Source organism: Podarcis pityusensis (genome assembly GCF_964106645.2).
Source record: "Podarcis pityusensis genome assembly, chromosome: 3".
Taxonomy (NCBI): domain Eukaryota; kingdom Metazoa; phylum Chordata; class Lepidosauria; order Squamata; family Lacertidae; genus Podarcis; species Podarcis pityusensis.
The window spans coordinates 117,417,334-117,434,110 of NC_138026.1; the positions used below are offsets into that span (position 1 = coordinate 117,417,334).

A 16,777-nucleotide genomic window follows, 5' to 3' on the forward strand; every position below is an offset into this window, starting at 1 on the left:
CCAGTTGCAGAAATCCATATTAAATTCCAAGATTAGTCAGGGAAGTGGCAGGTTGCTATTTCTGAGGAGATTCCTACTACTGTGCTGATCGGATGGGATCTCTTAGAGCATGTACAGAGTTCTTTTGTAGTTACTCGCTCCGGGGGGGGGGGTCAACCGTCACCCGATGCTGAGGGGAATGCTACTGTTACCCAAGGAGACAGAGCTGAGGAACAGAACTCTGAGGGGAGAAAACCAAGCCCTGCTAGTCCCTTTTGTAAAAAGCCAAAAACATAGTTTTGCCCAAGAACAGAAAGAAGATGCTGATTTAGTTAATTGTTTTGAGGCAGACAAATCAGATGAAGCCAATATAACATGCTGGGAAGGGAGACGGGAGCAATTGTGCAATCTACAAGAAATAAAGATAGCTCCTACATTAACCCTTAATCAGCAGGTGGAGGTTAAGCAGATCCTACAAGATTATAAAGACATTTTCAGTAACACTACAGGTAGAGCTAAAGGAGATATACATCATATCGACACTGGGGATGCTAAGCCTATTGCTGTCAACCCCTACAGAATATTTTTTTAAAAAAAATAATATTTATTAAAGTTTCAAAAGAAGAAAGGTCACATTAATAAAAAGATTAACAATAAAAAGAAAAAATACAAAGTAGAAAAAAGAAAAAACAGTTTAAAACAATTCCATCTTTTCCTCACTTCTTTTACGTTTACTTGTTTCCCGGACCTCCTCATACCTCCCTCTTTTGTATTCCAATTCAATTTGTTAATCCAACAATTCCTTTCCCTCCTTTTTAATCCTAATCTTTAATCTTGATATATTATAACATTAAATTTTTACATATTAAAAACCAATTTTTCCATATTCTTTTGTACCTGTACAGCTAGAAACCACTTAACTTCAATCCAACATCATTCTAACATTCATTAATTTTGCAATATTTCTGTAAATAGTCTTTAAATTTCTTCCAATCTTCTTCCACCGACTCTTCTCCCTGGTCTCGGATTCTGCCAGTCATTTCCGCCAATTCCATATAGTCCATCAATTTCATCTGTCATTCCTCCAGTGTGGGTAAGTCTTGTGTCTTCCAATGCTTTGCAATAGGTATTCTTGCTGCTGTTGTAGCATACATAAAGAAAGTTCTGTCCTTTTTTAACACCGATTGGCCGACTATGCCCAGGAGAAAGGCCTCTGGTTTCTTCAAGAAGGTATATTTAAATACCTTTTTTAGTTCATTATAAATCATCTCCCAGAAAGCCTTAATCCTTGGGCACGTCCACCAAAGGTGAAAAAATGTACCTTCAGTTTCTTTACATTTCCAACATTTATTATCAGGCACATGATAGATTTTTGCAAGCTTGACTGGGGTTATGTACCACCTGTATATCATTTTCATAATATTTTCTCTTAAGGCATTACATGCCGTAAATTTCATACCTGTGGTCCACAACTGTTCCCAGTCACCAAACATAATATTATGTCCAACGTCTTGTGCCCATTTAATCATAGCAGATTTCACCGTTTCATCCTGAGTATTCTATTTCAATAGCAAGTTATACATCTTTGACTAAATCTTAGTTTTGGGTTCTAACAATTCTGTTTCTAATTTTGATTTTTCCACCTGGAAGCCGATTTTCTTGTCCAAATTGTATGCCTCCATTATCTGATAATAATGAAGCCAGTCTAGCACTTTGTTTTTTAGTTTTTCAAAACTCTGCAGTTTCAATCTATCTTCAACCCCTACAGAATAACTGGAAAGTATGTGGGGAAAGTTAGCAATGAGGTAAGGGCGATGCTGAAGGCAGGGATGATAATCCCTTCGGAAAGCCGCTGGGCAGCACCCATAGTGTTATTAGACAAACCTGATGGATCTATTAGATTTTGCCTGGATTATAGGAAGCTGAACCATGTCACTAAAGCGGATGCATATCCAATGCCCCGTTTAGATGACCTGATCGAAGCTATAGGCCAGTGTCATTACATCACCTGCCTAGACTTAACAAAGGGGTACTATCAAGTGGAAATGGACCCTAGGGACCAGGAGAAAACTGCGTCCAGAAGTCCCTTAGGGCTGTTTGAGTTTAAAGTAATGCCCTTTGGCTTAAAGAATGCGCCAGCAACTTTTCAGCGATTGGTGGACAAAATCCTGAACGGATTAAGAGAGTTCACAGCTGCTTATTTGGACGATATTGCTGTGTACAGTCCAACTTGGGAGAAACACAAAGAGCACTTAGGGATAGTGCTACAGCGAATTAAAGAGGCGGGCTTAACCATCAAAGCTAGCAAATGCCAGATAGGGGGCTTGACTATTCAATACCTGGGACACATGGTGGGAGGAAGAGTGATGAAACTTTTAGAGACAAAGGTAGAAGCCATTTCAAACTGGCCTACCCCTACCTCCAAGAAGAAAGTCAGAGCTTTCCTAGGACTAGCCAGTTATTATCGCAAATTTATTCCGAAATTTAGCGAGATAGCAGTGCCTTTATCTGACCTAACGCGGAAGAAGGAGCCAGACATGGTTAACTGGACAGCAGCATGTCAGCGGGCGTTTGACGCCTTAAAAAGCGCCTTGACATCAAATCCAGTCCTTGTTGCTCCTGATTATGATCGTGAGTTCACCGTCTTCACCGATGCATCCAATGCCGGGATCGGGGCCGTGCTGTGCCAACAGGGAGAGAAGGACGACCTGCATCCCATCACCTTCCTAAGCAAGAAACTACTACCAAGGGAAAGACATTATTCGACCATCGAGAAGGAATGCCTTGCCATCGTGTGGGCATTACAGAAACTGAAGCCGTACATCTGGGGCCGAACTTTTACTTTATGTACTGACCATTCACCCTTGCTGTGGCTGAGAACCATGAAGACCAACAGTAAGCTGATGAGGTGGGCCCTATCACTGCAAGACTTTAACTTTACGGTTAAAAATGTGAAAGGGACCCTGAACACCGTTGCAGACGCCTTATCCAGAAGACCTGCAATTGAAAGTTAACTGAATGCTTAAGATGTAACAGGTTTTTGTATATATGTATATTTTACCAGAACACAGTATTTGATGTACAAATGTTAGGTGTGAAGTGAAGGGTGAAATGGCAGGTTAGGAAATGTTTATTTGCCATAAAGATGTACTGCTGATTGATCAGGAGAATAACTAGGTTGAGTTATCCCTCCTGAGTCAGTCTTCTTAAGGGGGGAGGAATGTGGCGTTTGCCTCCTAGGATGCGTCATAGGAAAGGGTTAAAATGAGTGTGATGTGATTGGCCAGTGAGAATGCAAGGGGGGAGTAAAAGTTAGAGTGGGAGACTTTGAAAGTCAGTTGAGGTTTGGGAGTTGAGAGTTGAGGTTTGGGAGTTGAAGAAGGAAGAGGGAGGATTAGGTGTGGGTTGGTAGAGATGTATTGTGAGAGGAATTGTCAGGTGGAGTCAGATAGATAGTTGGGAATAATCAGTTTGGAGTTGTTAGGAACTAAGATTAAGAAAGTGACAAGAGAAAAATAAACTTGATTATTTGTTAATGTTAACAACTGTCTGGACTCCGTGTGTCCCCATGAGAAGCGGGGGGGGGGGGGGTGGCAGCGAAGAAAGCAATCACAGTGGTGGCACAGGGTCAATAGTGTCAGGAAAAAGCACCAAGGCAAAAGCCAGCTCCAGATGGCTGGAATGCAAAACAGTGCAGATGTACTGTTGGAGAAAAGGTGGAGCCTATTCTCTGTACTGAGCACCGGATGTTAGCTCAGTGTGTCATCTGACCTGTGCTGGAAGTACAGGGGAGGTGTGTGAGACTCTTCTGATGGAGTCTGAAGGGAACAGTCACATTTCTATGTACTGTTGAATGACAGGAATAAAACATGTAGAGAGGACTCCTGTCTGTCTCATTTCCCCTCCCTGGGAGAATGCAGGGAGGGAGGAAGGAGGAGGGTGTGTCCTGCTCACGTTTGAGGAGGATCGCCGGTTTGTTTACCTAGCCTGCCGGGGGTCGCAGACGGACGGTAAACACACAGTATCTCGCTCAATTGCCTCGGGGGAGGCCAGGTACCTCTGCCTGTGGGCTGAGATACTGACATATGGCAGCCTTCGGATGGTTGCGATTCATCGGACATCTGCATGAGAGGCTGGTGGATTGTCCTCCTCTGCTCCAAGGAGGAAGAAAAGCCAGAGGCTCCACAGACAGCTGGTGGAAAGAAGAGGTGTTTTCCAAGCAACGGAGCTCAAGGTATGCTGCATTTCGGGCTAAAAGTGTGAACGCAGGAAGATTAATTCCCTGGTTCACGGAGCTGCGTTTCAAAGAAAACAAAAGCTCCGGAGGAAGAGGCCTGCATTCCACAAATTTTTGTGGTTAAGATAAGAAGTCCTATTGAAATGCATTGTTGCTAGGTAACGGAAAGTTACTGGCAAAGGGGCTGGACTGTGCGTGTAAGCCTGGGAAAGCGAAACAAAACAAGAGAATGTTTTGGCTACAAGGTTTGAGTGCCCTTGGAAGGGACTTTTCATAGCAGCCAGAGTTTAGCTGCCAGGTGCAAAAGGGCGTAAACAACTTGCAGTTTGGCTGCGTGAGAAAGGAAAAAACAACTGTTGGATTTTACAGTTTGTTTGACAGTGTGAGCTGGAGGCTTGGCTTCAAGATGGATGCCAAGAAGGGGGAGACTTGCCTAACTCATCTCCCCTGACCAGAGACAGTTATTCATCATGGTCTGGATGGATAACTACCCCAGAAGGGATGAGCCAAGATGATGCTGGCCAGGTTCCTAAGAGCTCAACGAAAGCTGAGGAGAGCTTTGACCCCAGAGGGGAGAGTGCAGGAACTGTGGTTGTTGGAACTGTTGGTGTTCCTGAACAAGGAGCAATGGGTGTTGCTGACAGGGGGAGGGAAGAACAGAGTTCAAATCTCCCCACTGATGATGCTACTGGGAAGCATGGAGTAGCATTGAGTGCTGTCCGATGCTACAATTGTGGACAGACTGGGCATCTACAGCGGAACTGTAGAAAGCCGCGCCAGTCAAGAGGAGCAAAGAGCAGCTCTACGAAGCCTGAGGCGTCAGGCAAAAGCCGTACCAAGTGCCAGGTGAAACCTGCAAAGGCTATGATGGCGAAAGGAACCACGCCAGATGTTGGGAACTCGTTCATATTTGACACGGGTGCCACGGTTCATATGTGCCCGCACAGACAACTGTTTTCGACGTTAAGGAAGCAAAGCTTCACTGTGAAACAGCCCAACGGTCAGGAGTTGGAAGCGACTGGAATTGGGACTGTGTATCTTGAGAGTCTGGGCACAGCTCACTGGTTAGGACTAGACTTCTGGGTTTGCTGCTTCAAGATGGCGGCGAAGGCAGCAGCCTAGTTAACTTCGTCTGCTTTTAGATTAAGTCTTAAGTAGTTTTAAGTAGTTTTAAGTAGTTTTAAGTAGTTATTTTAACCCCCGCTGGGCTTTTATTGTTTTATTGTTTTAGACTAAGTTTTAAGTAGTTCTAAGTAGTTTTTTTTTAACCCCTCTGGGCTTTTATTGCCTTATTGTTTTATCACCTGCTTCGAGCTTCAGCCTTGCTGCCTTGCCGCACCCCCGCTGTGCATTTACTGCTGTGGAGCTGAGTAATCTTCTGAAACGAGTGAGTGGGGAAGGGAAGAGGTCTGGCCTGACTCCCCTGCCGTGAAGGGACCCCCGTCACTGGAAAGGGAAAAACTCAAGGTGGGTGATCGGAAACACCGAAAAAAGGGTTGAAGCAAGTCCTCTACGAGTCCCGTCTGAGTTCCATCTGAGTGAGTAAGACCGTCTTCAGCAAATCAGGCTGATAAAGAGGCTCGGCTTGGAAAATAATTACCATCCTTCACCTTATATCAATTAACCCCCAGCTTCTATCAGCTTTTATCAGTAAAAGGACACTGGGAGCTGACGGAAGAGCTCTCAAACCTTCCTCCCTTCCTCCCTCTTCCAGCTCCACCAAAGAAACATAATGAGAATCAGTGCTCGCTGATGAGCTAAGCAGGAGAAAGCTGCAGATACACCTCTATTCATCCATTGGCCCTGCTAATTAGGCAGAAACACTGGGGGACAACTGGCTTTCTAATAGGAAGACAACTACCCAACATGGTCCTCACCAGAAAGATATGTAAGGAGTTGGGTATTTTGCCAGATACGCCACTTAGCCCCCCGGGACCTGGAAAGAGACAAAGTAAAATTATAAATTACTTCCCCAAGAGGGAGGAATGCATGAGTGAACAAATTGAACCAATTATTGATGAAGTCACTCCTCCCCCCCTTACCTATCTTGACCGGTCACATTACTTCAAAGAGCTTCAACAAAACTCTGGAAACATAAATCCCCCAAGAAGCCTGGCGCAAGAGCTAGTTCTAGCTGAAAAACTTGAGGAAAATATTTCTGTCACCTATAATCAGCGGCCCCCGGCAGAATTAACAACATGCCACCAAGACCAGGCGCCCACTTCCAAATATACTCAAACTGAACTGAGTGATGGCCATTTTCAGGCCCACTTCCAAGATATAAATACAGACCTCTCCAACATAAAAAATTACTTGACAATAACAAATGGGTTATTGCTGACCCTTGTGGAAAATTTTATTCCCCAACCAAAAGAGACAACAGCAACTGATGCACCCCAAGTACATAAACCAGATGAACTTGTGCATAACCCAGATGAACCAGTGAAGATGAGACAAGCAGTAACAACCAAGAAACTGCAAAAAAATAGACCAAAAGCCCGGGAAAAGAAAACTAAGAACATTAAAACAACAAGGAAAATAAAGATAAGCCGACATAAACAATGGCAGAAATTATTTAATCTACTCCCATTGGACTCAAATAAATCTGCTGCACGAGATAAAAAAGAGAAAGGCAGGAAGGGGAAAAAGAAGGCAACGCCAAAGCTAATGGCTAAGGTGGCATCTCTGAACCAGAATTTAGAACTAAATGGGAGGATGGAAGCAACATCCCAGAGCTCTGGTAACAGTTCACTCAGTGAGCCAGATTCTGGGGGAGAAGTGGTCCCTAATAATGAAGGCAGCAAACCGCTTAGCAAATCGGGAAAGGGGGACGATGCAACGCCCAATCGCGATGACAACACTATACAAGATGGGCAAACCTTTACTCAGGCAAGATGTTGGAACCTGATTTTAAATCCCCAAAAATTGGTATTTACAAACTTCCCAAAATCAAAGGGCTTCCTTACAGGGAAAGATCGAAGAATGAGCTCTTTGAACATTCTGAATGATATATTGCCAGGAGCAGTAAAGCCATATGACATTATTTCTGTAGATTATTTGCATCATGATGGTTGTTCAGTGAGAGCAATGATCACATTTAGAGACCAGAACCTGGCCAAGTTTATCTACAGATCAAGATATATATTCCTAAAGGCCCAGATAAAAATTCTCAGATTTTTTGAAAACAAGGCACCACTGAATCCCCTTCTGGAAGCTAAGCACGCAAACCCTAGTAAGGAGAAACAACCTCCCAAAACCCGACCTGGTCTCCAGAAACAAGAGCTTCAAAAACTAAAAAGGAAAGATGCCCACCTGCAAGACCTGCAATTTCAAGAGAATGAAGATGAGGATCTTTTCTCCGTGGAGGAAAATACCTTAATTAGGCAATTTTGCCATTTTCCATCCCCAATACGGACTGAAATATTAGAAAGATTGGATATGCTAAGAGTTAAGCTGGCTGGGAGAGATATAAATGGGGAGATCAATGTGGACGCCCATAAAAAGGACCAGACTTCCTTTAATTTGAACCCTATACAAGAACAAAACCCAGCGGCCTGTCGGCCATGTTACCTTCAGACAATGGCTGAGATTAACCTACCCCCAATTAAGGAAGCCCAGCACACTGAAGAGAACACTACACCACCTCCAATAAGGAGAACCATCCCTAAGGTGAACTCACCAGGCTCTTGGGACAAGCTGAGGTACCTGGATGAGGCAGAGTTAGGCCACAATCAGGTACCGGAAAAATACCTACGGAAAGAGATAACACACTTTAAAGGCCCGGTGACCACTAATGTCAGTATTAAACAGTTAACAGCCGAAACTATAGAACACTTGGCTAGTCTGCCATGTATGGAGAGCAATGGGCCGGCTCATAAAAGAGTAATCCCTAAAAGCACCTTGGGAAATAATTGACAAAGATTAGACCAGAAACAAACACCAGCCGGCTCCCTATCTCCGCGGAAATCCGACATCATTAGATATGAACAGACTCAACCCTCACTCACAAATCAAGCAAAAGCAGTTCTTTCCTTGAAAGATGCACCCAACCCATCCCAGAGCCTTAAAATTGTCTCCTGGAATGTTAACGGCTGGGCGACGAAGCAAATGGATCCTGAAGCAATGAATTTCATCTCTTCTTTCGACATTGTGTGCCTCCAAGAGACCTGGTCCCAACAAAGTATCGCTCTCCCAAACTATTGCTCCTTTAGCTCCTGTGCTCGTAAACTAACCAACAGGGGTCGCCCCCAAGTTGGCCTCGCCTGTCTTATTTCAACCAGCTTATCCCTCACTGTTTGCGAGGAAATTAAATCTTCCCCTTACTTTCTCACTATAAAGATCCATCTCCCAAAGACCAAAAGCCCATGGTTGATAACTACAGTATATCTGCCCCCAGCAATTAATGATTTCGACCGCAATGAAAGGTGGTCTGAACTTTCGTCTTGGCTCCATGATCTTCAAACAACTAACCCAGGACTTCCTCAAATCCTCTTAGGCGACTTTAATGCAAGAATAGGTCCCAATGACGATGATATAGTATCTCCCGCAGCACTCCTGGACAATCCCCTGCAGCCCCCCTGGGGAAACAGACGCTCTCTTGATCCTATAACAAATGCGTCGGGGAGGCTGATGGCCCAATTGGCCATGGAAAACGATCTCTGCATCGCGAATGGTAACATTACTCCCTTGTCCTCGCAGCAATTAACGTGCATCACTTCCCGGGGAACCAGTGTTGTCGACTACATTTTACTGACGCCGGAGCTATTCTCAATTTCTACAAAAATGGAAGTGGCTGAATATTTTGGTGGTGACCACCTTCCACTGACTCTATTGTTAAACCTAATAGAGCCAATTTCAGTCCCCTCAAACTATAGAACCACGGTACAAAGCCACCCTGTATACAAAACAAAGAAATGGACAAGCCTCAGCTCCTCTCTTGCCCTGGACATACAAAAATCATTTGATATGTCTGCAGTTCCCTCTGACCCAATCCTGCCCGCTGATCAATACCGGAAATTACTTGATGCTTTCTCAACAACTTACATAACCACCGCCTCGCCTACTCACCAACGCCTCTTCTCTGAATCGCCTTGGTTCGACAAGGAATGTAAAGCCCTAAGAAGGCGAATTAGGAAAATGGTCAGAATCATCAAATTTTCCAACGACCCCCAAACCCGTGCAAAGCTCATAGATATTAAAAGGACATACAGAAACATGATTCATTGCAAGAAACAGCAGCACATCCTTGAGGCTTGGTCCACTCTTCGTTCGGCTGTAGAGAGGCATGACTCCCGCTCCTTCTGGCGCTTAGTTAGACCTTCGGCACCATTCAATCCAGCTACCCAGATTTCCGCTGATGAATGGATTGCCTACTATTCAACCAGTTTCGCTTCTCCAAATCATCTTACAGATCTCCTTCAATCCCCGTCGGACCTCTGTTCCTGCTCTCTTAGTCCCACTTCATCAATAAACTTTACTTCAACTCGCATTTTCAACATCATAATGTCAATGCGAAGGAATAAGGCCCCCGGCCCAGACATGGTCCCGTTGGACCTTTTCCTGTCTGATCCTCTTTGGTGGAGTAAACACCTGACTCCTGTATTCACCGCCATCTCCTCCGCCCTAGACATCCCCGACTCCTGGAGAGAAGCTATAATAGTTCCGATCTTCAAAGGCGGCCAGCCAAACATCCCCAGGAACTATCGCCCCATCAGTTTATTATCCATCCCGGGGAAAATATTTGCCGCTGTTTTACTGGAGGAACTTCTCTCATGGGTCCAGGAGAGGAACATTCTACCGCTAGAACAGATTGGTTTCCGAAAGTCAGCATCAACCATGGACCACTGTCTAACTCTCTATCACCTTGCCAGTAAATACACTGCACCAAGGCAAGGCCACCTATTTGCCGCTTTCATGGACCTGGAGGCCGCCTTTGATTCCATTCCTAGGCAGAGATTATGGTCCAAACTTGCCCATCTGGGAATTGATCCGCACCTCCTCTCCCTAATTATTTCCCTTTATTCAAACACCACAGCTCGCGTCCGAAGTGGTCCCAACGGCTCCCTCACTACTCCATTTCCAACGGCCAAGGGCGTCCGACAAGGTTGTCTCTTGGCCCCTCTACTGTTTAATCTCTATCTTCATGATGCAATTTCCACTTTGAAGCTAGCATCTAAGTATCCTCCTCACTTAGCAGGCCACCCCGTTGCTTCCCTTTTCTATGCTGATGATGCCGTCATCTTATCCAGAACAGCTGCGGACCTAGCAAATGCAGTTAATGCATTTATCGCCTATTGTAAGGCGGAAGCTCTTAATATTAATTATAAAAAATCGAAAGTCCTCCACTTCACTCGTTCCCGCAAACTCAAGTTGGAGCCGCTTAAGATCACAGGTGGCTACTTAGAAAAGGTAAAAGCCTTTAAATATCTAGGCTTAATTTTCACTTATAATCTCTCCTGGACCACCCATCTACAATCTGCCTTTCTCGCTGCAACCACGACCTCTAACGCCATTGTCCGATTTTACCACCAGAAGGGCGGCAAACACCTTCCAGCAGCAATTCAAATATTTAATGCCAAAGTTGTCCCTAAATTATTATATGGATGCGAAGTATGGACTACAGCAATATCAGGTAACTTGGACCGCCCACTTCATATGTTTCTGAGATCTCTTTCCGGCGTCCCGAGATGTGTCTCAGGTGCAGCCCTACGACTCGAGTTCGCCCAGCCCTCAATTGTTAAACGAGCATGGAGTCGAGCCATTTCCTACAGCTTCCACCTATTAGCATCGGATGCTCGAATTAGAGGTGGTTTTTCCAATCTGATCCTAAGAGATATTCATAATTCCCCTTGGAAAACTACAATTAACCTCAAATTCCGCTCTCTTCTCAATTTGAATTGTAAAACTGTTCTTAACTTAGAGTGTATCAGCCCGGCGGCCCTACCTCCAATTAAAAAGAAACTACAGCAACTTGACTTCTCTAACACAGCTTCCTATGCAAGAGGGCCGTGTTCAGGCCTAGCCCTAGCTATTCCACCCCCTGAAGGGATCCCTCTATACTGCTTCACAATTTCTTCGGAGGCTAAGCGAAGGGCCTTTACCTGTGCCCGTCTCAACTGTTTTCCTACAGCAGTTCTGTCGGGTCGTTATTCCAGAGTTCCCATCGCAAATAGAACATGCACCTGTAACGACACGGCCCTGGAGACTATGGAACATGTAATGCTCTTCTGTCCCAACTGGACAGATGAAAGATCTCGGTTTTTAACTCCCCTCGTGAATAAGCTTCATCTCCCAATCCAGCCTTGGATAGTGTCCCTCCTTTTGCAGGATTCTGATTGTTGGATTACCGAGATGACAGCTAACTTCCTGCTTAGTGTGATGAAGAGGAAAGCGGCACTAACTTCTTCCTTAACACCACAGCTGCAGTCGATACGCCGCACAATCGAACGAAGTTCCATAGTACAAGGACAATGGAGTTAGGATAAATCTGAGGAGCTGAAGGACCCTTTAACGGTCCTCCTCCAGCTTCAGCAGTTTTTGTTTGTTTGTTTGTTTCTGTACTATCTGTCGCTCAATGTTTTAAATCCCCTGTCGCTTTAGTAACCCCCCTTCCCCCCCCTCTTTTTTTTAAGTATTCGCCCAGGAAGATATCTACCTTTACCTCCCCACCCCCATTTCATGTTGTTATTTTAATGTATATCATGCTATGGCCACACGGCTAATGCAATAAAATCTATTGATTGAGAGTCTGAACTTGACTATAAGTGATGTTTACCTGGTTCCAGAACTGAGATTTAATCTGCTGAGCGTGTCGCAGATTGCAAAGAAAGGACTGAAACTGTCCTATGATGCTAAAAGCTGCAAGATCTATAAAGATGGAGAACTGTTTCTTACTGCCAAAGAGAAAGATGGACTGTATTTGTTGACTTTTGATCAAAGTGATTACATGAAATGTAATTCTTCTGTTTCTAACGAAATCTCTCTCGCAGGTGTGACCAGTGTGAGCACCAGGAAGGTGACGAAGAAGGTCGACAGAGCATTTCAGCGGGTGTATGCTGATGTGATTGGTCCTCTAGAACCATCTAGAGGCGGTGCACGATTTTACCTTGTGTGTGTGGATTGTTTCACTAATTATTCTTGGGTTTATATGATGGAGAAACCGCAAGAAACTTTAGAAAAGTTTCAGGAGTTTTGTGACAAGGTTAAAAATATGCATGATGCTAACATTGATTGTCTTTTCACAGATGAGAAGCAAATTTTTCTGTTACAGAAGTTTCAGAAGTTCCTGGATGGAAAAGGGATAGACCACAAAGTGGCTGTTTCGACCGAAGCGTGGAACAGGGGGGTCTGTGTAAGAGTGAACAAAGAATTGCAAAAGGGGATGAATGCGCAATTGCTGAGTTCACATTTGTCACATGAATATTGGGCCGAATCGCTAGCGTCCTATCTTCATGTGTGGTTGAGAAAGGTCTCAACAGAATTGGGATGTTCTCCCTTTGAGAAGCTGTTCAATAGAAAACCTTCTGTTGCCTACTTTAAGGTTTTCGGGTCTCATGTGAGAACAGAAGCTCCAGGTGGAGTAAAGAATGCCAGAGGCATTTTTGTGGGTTATGAAAAAGGTCTCTACAGAGTAATTTTGTCTGAATCTGGTCAGGTGATTCTCACAAAGTTCCTAGAGAGTGCTCCAGAGCAAGAGCGGGTTGTAGAACAAACATTTCCCACAGGTGACGATTCAGATGATGATGATGATTTTTCTGATGTCACAGATTACAGTGGTACTGATGATGATGACAGTGAAAGCTCAGAGAGTTCAGTTGTAACAGTCATTGAGAGGAAATCTCACACAATGGATAGACCTTCACAGGTGAAGGAAGAACCACTGATTGCTACTGGTTCTCAACAGAGTCCAGAGGTTGAACCAGTGAGCAGAGAGGATCAGAACCTCATACGCAGGTCTGAGAGAGTTACAAAGGGTGTACCACCAAAGAGGTACTCAAAAGAGTTTGCTAACTTAGCTGTTGCGTGTGTTGCTATTGTTAACAACTCAAAGCAGGTTGAAGCAGTGTCTAAGTCAGAGACAAAGACACAACAGAGAGTAGCTAGCCAAGGTAATGCAGGAGCACTCATTCCTTGGAAGCCAGACAACCAGAGAGGTACACTGGTGAAACCAGTGGTGGGGAGTTCCAAGGGTGGAACTGAAACAACAGGGGACTGTTATATGTATAACAACTGTTTGTTCTCTTCTCTGGATCATGTTTTGCCAATTGATGCTTTTGGGGGAGGATGTCAGGAAAAAGCACCAAGGCAAAAGCCAGCTCCAGATGGCTGGAATGCAAAACAGTGCAGATGTACTGTTGGAGAAAAGGTGGAGCCTATTCTCTGTACTGAGCACCGGATGTTAGCTCAGTGTGTCATCTGACCTGTGCTGGAAGTACAGGGGAGGTGTGTGAGACTCTTCTGATGGAGTCTGAAGGGAACAGTCACATTTCTATGTACTGTTGAATGACAGGAATAAAACATGTAGAGAGGACTCCTGTCTGTCTCATTTCCCCTCCCTGGGAGAATGCAGGGAGGGAGGAAGGAGGAGGGTGTGTCCTGCTCACGTTTGAGGAGGATCGCCGGTTTGTTTACCTAGCCTGCCGGGGGTCGCAGACGGACGGTAAACACACAGTATCTCGCTCAATTGCCTCGGGGGAGGCCAGGTACCTCTGCCTGTGGGCTGAGATACTGACCATCAAACGTCCGGGGGCCCTGTGTGATCGCCACAGTAAGTAAGTAAGTAAATGGCTTAGTCATCCTCTATGGTGTAAAGGAGAAGGGAATGGACAGGTTGGCCAATTGTTATTGTGAAAGGTGGCCTTCCTTCAGGTAACCACAAGGGTCCAGCAATGTGATGGGAACAGGTGAGGGGTGAGTTATTTACCTGAGGGATACATCCCCCTGGCACTGCCTATTCTCCTCATAAACTTTTTGTTTGATCCAAGCTATCTCCTTGTGAAACATGAATGCAGCAGATCTGAATGTTTGCGATCTGTAGTTGGGATCCTACTTCTGCGGAAACTGCTATGACTACCAGATTTCAGCAATATCTTCCCACAAGCATGTGATTTTGGCAACATTCTCCTCCATGTCAGCCTAGGTCAAAATGTTCCAAACAAATTAAAAATATGGGAAGCATGGGTGCAGCCAAGATTTATTTTAGGGGGGTCGGCTATGAAGTTGTGCCTCCGTTTCTTCCTCTTCTGAATGAACTTTCCTTTTACTTGTCGACCATGGTATTTGTTCTTCCTCTACACAGGATTTGGCCTGTTACAAACCGATTATATCTGCCTCCTGTTGATGATGTCCTGCTGTCTTCACTGACATTGGGAGCTGTCCACCACTGTATAATTGTTGCAGAAGGGAACTTCAGCTTAGCAAAGGAGAATCAAACAAGTGTCCAGAGGAAAGTATTATTTCTTCTCCCCGCACCATGCCCCTCTTGTAGCATTTTTTGGATCAATCATTTTCAGGAGCCTCTGATCTGAGTAGCTTTAGGCTACCACCCTAAATGGACATCCCTTCTCGGATTTAGGCATAGGGAGCCAGTGAACTGAGAAAATAGTTTCATTACGTAAAACTTTTATGATGCCTGCTAACATGAACCATAGGTTTCTTTACAAGTTGATGATCATTTATCTAATTCCAGTTTAACCTCCTTTAATATAGCATTTTTCTGCTATATCCATTTGAGTTTTCATTAAACCTTTATTATTTCCTCCATTATGTAAAAAAACTAGGTGTCTCCAGGAAGCAGCTCAGGCAGGGAATCCTTGGTGCAGCGGGGAGCTCAGTACACCAAAAGGAATCCTGTACTGCCCCTATTGCACAACTCCCAGAACATGAACTCAGAAAACTGGGTCTTCACAATAGGACGCCTGGTGCAGACTAACGACTTCCTAAAAATCCTGGGGAAGCCAGGAGCAGCAAAGAGAGAACTGCCAAGCATAGGTGAAGGGTCTTCATGGTACAGGATGAGTTGACGTGGCAAAGCTGAATGCCAGCATTTAAGCCAAATGGAGCCCCAAAGGTTGCCAAGAGAAGGCAGGGAGAGAGAGGGAGATAACATTTCAGTCAGGAGCAGCAACGTTCTAAGATTTCATCAGCTACATACTCAGAGTCCTGGTGGACTGTTTTGATAACATTTTGATTTATTCAGAGAATCAAGAACAGCATATACATCCTATGAAAGATGTGCTTCAGAGGTTGAAAAAATGTGCTTCAGAGTTGAAAAAATAACAGTTCCACTTCTCAACAGTAGATTTCCCGACATTTCTCCCCCTGTGTGTAGATTCACCCTTAGAGTGGTGTAGTTCCTCCACTCTCAGCGGACCTCTGAATCTCTTTGTTGTTTAGGCTGATACACCTTAGCTTTCACCCTGTTTTACATCTTCCTGCTCCTCCTCACACTTCTCTCTCTTGGACTTTAGGATTAGAAGTCACCTCCAAACTCTACGCTAGGAGATCAAAGGAGAAACAGGCCAGCCACAGCACAGATGGGCAAGAGAGGCCAGCAGGCTGTGGCCTTCAGGGCAGGACACAAGGGGGAAGAGTTGGGGACACTGAATTATAGTTGTGATTCTTGGAAGAAGAGAAACAGATGGAGTCTCCCCATTGCTTTCTCCATATAGGGTCCCTTGCTGTTCTCAAGAAATCCTCCCAAATTCCTTCCATGAAAATAGGGACATCCTGTTTTATTATGAATAATAATTTTACTACAGTGGTACCTCCAGTTACAAACGCCTCAGGTTAGAAACATTTCTGGTTACAAACTTCGCTAACCTGGAAGAGTTACCACGAGTTGAGAACTTTGCCCTGGGATGAGAACAGAAACCGTGTGCCAGCAGCGCAGCGGCAGCAAGAGGCCCCATTAGCGAAAGCACACCTCTAGTTAAGAACAGTTTCAGGTTAAGAATGGATCGCCAGAACAAATTAATTTTGTAACTAGAGGTACCACTGAAGGAATGGGTTTCCCAAACCCAAAACTGACTGTGCAGGCAGTTTGAAACTGCACCAAAATCCCTATTTTTCCTTAGCTAAAATGCTTTAACTTCAGCTCTTGAGGCAAAACCCAGCTGTATAAACAAGTGCTCAAAATTCTCTCCCTTAGCAGTCTATGAAGGCTGGTAATGACGGATGGCTTTGTCCATTCCAGAGTGGAACAGGGATGACACTCTGGGCCTTATCTTACATGCTGACCACAAAGACCACAAAGATGCACAGACCTAGTCCGGGAACAGCGCCAGAGTGTGTTCTTGGAGTTGGTGACCTCTTGCTCCAAGTTAAGAGTATAAGAACAGAAATACCCTTTTATGGTCAGAAGTACAGGAAGGAATACCCTTTTATGGTTAAAAATACCGGAGCAGGAACATATGTGATGTCAACCTGCGTGTATAGGCTGACGTGGTTGGATTCCTGGGGAAGGAGGGAGAGGGTGCCTGGAGGATATATATATACTGCATGAAATTTCTCATTTCTTTGGACTTGCTGTGGACTGACCACGCAAGTGCCTTTCTGCTTTTC

General features: G+C 44.7%; 2 long non-coding RNA genes across 3 annotated transcripts in view; one reads left to right on the forward strand and one right to left on the reverse strand.

Annotated features, from left to right (window-relative positions):
• LOC308474752 overlaps positions 1–16,777 on the forward strand; it is a 44,713-nt gene that overhangs the window by 20,942 nt on the left and 6,994 nt on the right. The gene's annotated exons all lie outside the window — the stretch shown is intronic.
• LOC308474689 overlaps positions 1–16,777 on the reverse strand; it is a 36,762-nt gene that overhangs the window by 6,606 nt on the left and 13,379 nt on the right. The window contains exon 1 of one of the 2 annotated variants that reach the window (XR_013984847.1): positions 2–559. The exons of the other annotated variant lie outside the window; for it this stretch is intronic. This is a non-coding gene — a long non-coding RNA (uncharacterized lncRNA). Of the gene's footprint in view, position 1; positions 560–16,777 lie in introns of those variants that run through there. 2 annotated transcript variants of the gene reach the window in all.